This window comes from Portunus trituberculatus, chromosome 18, assembly GCF_017591435.1.
Source record: "Portunus trituberculatus isolate SZX2019 chromosome 18, ASM1759143v1, whole genome shotgun sequence".
Classification (NCBI taxonomy): Eukaryota; Metazoa; Arthropoda; class Malacostraca; order Decapoda; family Portunidae; genus Portunus; species Portunus trituberculatus.
In genome coordinates, this window is record NC_059272.1 from 2,534,792 (window position 1) to 2,539,378 (window position 4,587).

The following is a 4,587-nucleotide window of genomic DNA, read 5'->3' on the forward strand; positions in this document are numbered from 1 at the left end:
TGGTCACGTACCCCTTACCCACAATGCAGCGTCAGGAAGGGTAAAAATAAATGCATGGTTTATTGACTTAGTTTATTAAGTTTGAATTGTCTTATATATGTGGAGCAGACAAAATTTTCAATTAATATGAACATATCAGTATTAGGTAGTGTCGATAGGAACAGAACTTCAGAGGGAAACACTAAGTGACTGGCTGCTACCATGCAATGCATTTACCAAAACGGAACTATACCAAACAGTTTTCGATCATTGTGGCAGTGAACCAGTGCTGCTGCAGCTTGTTGCAACTTGTAATTAGTAACAATGATAGGTATGTCACTGTGTGTGTGTGTGTGTGTGTGTGTGTGTGTGTGTGTGTGTGTGTGTGTGTGTGTGTGTGTGTGTGTGTGTGTGTGAATAGCATATTAAAATGATAAATCAGAACTGAATATTATAGGTTTGCAAGGTTGTGTGGCAACTGTAATCCAGGAGAGCTTTCTCTCAAGTGACATAACTCCAAGAGTTTCCTTGTTAACGTCGTTAACGTGTCCTGTTTCTAGTGGAGGACACATCTCGCCTACCACATGTAGGCCACACTGAATACTACAAACAGGTTTGCAGTTATTCAAAACTTAAGTACTTTGAGAAACACGCCATGTACCCCATAAAATTCCTCTCACGTACACCCCTCGGGGTACGCCTACCCCAGGTTGAGAACCCCTGTTTTAATGTTCAGTGTTCAGTGTTCAGTCAAGTCATAATAGATACCTTCCTCCCGCCCCTCAGAGCCGTGGACCACTGAGCAGGCTGGCAAAATATACCTCCACCCGACCTTCTATGCCCTTCAGAGGAGGTGGGAGAGGCGCGATGCCCCCCGAGACCCGCTCTCCACCAGCACACAGACTCTCGTGCCCTTAGAGAAATTCTGAGAGGGAGAGAGACGCGAGAGAGGGAGAGAACAGGTGTGGCAGGTGATGAAGTTGACTTGTTTTCTAGCAGCGGTGGTGATGGTGGAGGTGATAGTGGTGGTGATGGTGGTGACAAGGACGTAAGAAAATAAGGGAAGATGCAGTAACCTGTCAAGTAGTGGTAGTAGTAGTAGTAGTAGTAGTAGTAATGTTTGTTGTTGTTGATATAGTACTGGTATAGAAATGCATAAAGAAACACAAAGAAAGAACAAAGAGCAGCAGACTTGTTGGCCCTCAGGAGGTTGTTTGTGATGGGGTGGTTGTGACAGTGTTCATCCATTGCTATATGCACTACTTCCAAATGAATTACGTTCCACCTATCACAAATTATTTCGTGTGGCTCTGTAAGTTCAACCTGAATGCCTCCTAACTGTGATTTTGCAGTGGCAAATTTCAAAAGTGATCAAGAACATTTTCCTCCGTAGTAGTAATGGTAGTATTAGTATTGATAGTAGTTGCAGCAGTTGTAACAGTAGTAGCAGTAGTGGTGGTGGTGGTGGTGGTGGTGATTTTAGCTGTAGTGGTAAAAATCTGGTTTAAAAAGGAATCGCTTTATAGATAACACCTATTAATAAAACAGCAGATTGCTTTTTAATACCTCATGGCTCCATCCTCTTTGTGTCACCTGCGTGTGATGGTGTTGCTTGTTTGTTTGTTTGTGTGTGTTATTCACCACGGTCGTCTGCTGGTCACCCAGCCAGCTTTCCCCCTACGGAAAGAGCTCAGAGCTCATAGACCGATCTTCGGGTAGGACTGAGACCACAACACACTCCACACACCGGAATAGCGAGGCCACAACCCCTCCAGTTACATCCCGTACCCATTTACTGCTAGGTGAACAGGGGCTACACATTATTTAAGAGGCTTGCCCATTTGCCTCGCCGCTCCGGACTTGAACCCGGGCCCTCTAGGTTGTGAGACGAGCGTGCTAACCACTACACTACGCGGTGTGTGTGTGTGTGTGTGTGTGTGTGTGTGTGTGTGTGTGTGTGTTTTTCACTGTTTGATCTGCTGCAGTCTCTGACGAGAGCTCAGAGCTCATTGTTTCCGATCTTGGGATAGGCCTGAGACCAGGCATACACCACACACCGGGACAACAAGGTCACAACTCCTCGATTTACATCCCGTACCTACTCACTGCTAGGTGAAAGGAGACACACCCAAATATCTCCACCGGCCGGGGAATCGAACCCCGGTCCTCTGGCTTGTGAAGCCAGCGCTCTAACCACTGAGCTACCGGGCGCGCGCGCGTGTGTGTGTGTGTGTGTGTGTGTGTGTGTGTGTGTGAGTGTGTGTGTGTGTGTGTGTGTGTGTGACGAGGCGGTGGGAGTAGCAGAACTTGGGCAGCCTCCTACACAGGTGGAAGACAGAGCACATCATGTCAGTTCTATCACTGTTGTTTATCATGTCAGCACTTAATGTTTGGCATTGTTGCTGGACACGTCTCTCTTATCTCTCGTGTCTTCAGTGGCTCCCTTTCTTGTTTCATCGTCTTTTCTTCCCCTAGGACAGAACCCCTCTAATATAGGTAAAAAAAAAAAAAAACATTATTCTTTACATTAGCTAACTTTACCTTACCTTACCTTACCTTACCTTACCTTACTATCTTACCCTACCTTACCCTACCTTACCCTACCTTACCTTACTTTACCTTACCTTACCTTACCTTACCTTACCTTACTTTATCTTACCTTACCCTCCCTAACCCTTACCTCACATGGCCTTACCTCACCTTACTTCATCTCACTATACCATTTCTGAACTGACCTGATCACACCTTTACCTTTAGTTCGCGTGACCTTTAATTAGTACCACTGCGGCAGGTGACAGGTGAGGCGTGGTGGTGACGGGATTGAGCTGTGGCTTGACCCTAATTAGCAGTGACAGTGATTACGTTTTGTTGGTTAAGGTAAGAGTGTCATTAATTAGCAATACTTCATTAAGCGGTGCGGACAGAGTGACGGGAACACACAGAGCCACGCGTCACTCTAGTCACGCTGCTGTCTTTTTTATTTTTTTTATTTGTAAGGTGTATGGTTGTCTCTCTCTCTCTCTCTCTCTCTCTCTCTCTCTCTCTCTCTCTCTCTCTCTCTCTCTCTCTCTCTCTCTCTGTGTGTGTGTGTTTCATTATTTGATCTGGTGCAGTCTCTGACGAGACAGCCAGACGTTACCCTACGGAACGAGCTCAGAGCTCATTATTTCCGATCTTGGGATAGGCCTGAGACCAGGCACACACCACACACCGGGACAACAAGGTCACAACTCCTCGATTTACATCCCGTACCTACTCACTGCTAGGTGAACAGGGGCTACACATCAAACGAGACACACCCAAATATCTCCACCCGGCCGGGGAATCGAACCCCGGTCCTCTGGCTCTAACCACTGAGCTACCGTGTACTGGAAGTTAAAACAGACAGAAAACAGACAGAGAGGGCGGGGTGATCATACAGAGGACACACACACACACACACACACACACACACACACACACACACACACACACACACACACACACACACACACACACACACACACACACACACACACACACACACACACACACACACACACACACACACACACACACACACACACCTACCTTTGTCTCTCTCTCTCTCTCTCTCTCTCTCTCTCTCTCTCTTGACCCTCATTGCGTTCATTCATAGGATTAACGACGCACTCAGGTGAACGTGGCTGTCTCCCTTTCTGGCGGGGTTTCAGCGCGGGAGGGAGCGAAAAATACTAATCTGGACAGGGCAACACTTGGGCGGCTTCGTGTTGGCAGCATTTTAATTTCTTGGTCCCAGATTGTGTTTTGAAATTGCCAGTAATTATATAATTAATCAAAGCCATTAGTCTCCGTAACGCTTCGCCGGGAGAGAGAGAGAGAGAGAGAGAGAGAGAGAGAGAGAGAGAGAGAGAGAGAGAGAGAGAGAGAGAGAGAGAGAGAGAGAGAGAGAGACTTAATGCCAGTCATCCGCTTATTTCAGTTTATAGAAGAGTGCAGGGTTTGAGAAAAAAAAATATTGCACATTGAAAGCTAGACATGGCTGCTCTCTCTCTCTCTCTCTCTCTCTCTCTCTCTCTCTCTCTCTCCGTGGCGGGACGTGCTAAAGGACTGGCTGTTCTGGTGGCGTGTGCGGTGTGCTTGTCGTTGCTGTCTGCGTGCTGCTCTGTGCTGACTATACGCCGTGACCACAAGAAGAAAAGGATTGTTCTGCTGGACACTCGACCAGATGACCTTGAGCTGTCCACTAGCATTCCAGAGCCCTTAGCGTGTAGAGCACCCGTGGAAGTAGCAAGAGGTGGTCATTTAAAATAGTGTAGTATATAAATGTTTCTTTTTTTTTTTTTTACGTAGGAAAGAAAACCGGCCAAGGGCAGAAAAAAAAGAAAAGATTTAGAAAAGGCCCACTTGAGTTCTGGCTGTGGAGAAGAGAGAAAGTCAATGGAAGTACTTAATGAACAGAGTAGATTAAAAGACAAGAAACAACATCAGGGAAGGCCGATACCAAAGCCAAGCTTCCCGACCTACACCTGGTCTTGAGGGAGGTGAAGAGGAGGCGAGAGGCGGCAAGGAACAACGCGGCGAGTGACATCATACTTATGTGTATGTAGCTGTGGCGAAGCTCACAAT

General features: G+C 46.7%; 1 pseudogene; it reads left to right on the forward strand.

Annotated features, from left to right (window-relative positions):
- Positions 1 to 1,524, forward strand: part of LOC123505711 — a 19,217-nt pseudogene extending 17,693 nt beyond the window's left edge.
- Positions 1,525 to 4,587: the final 3,063 nt, after the last annotated feature.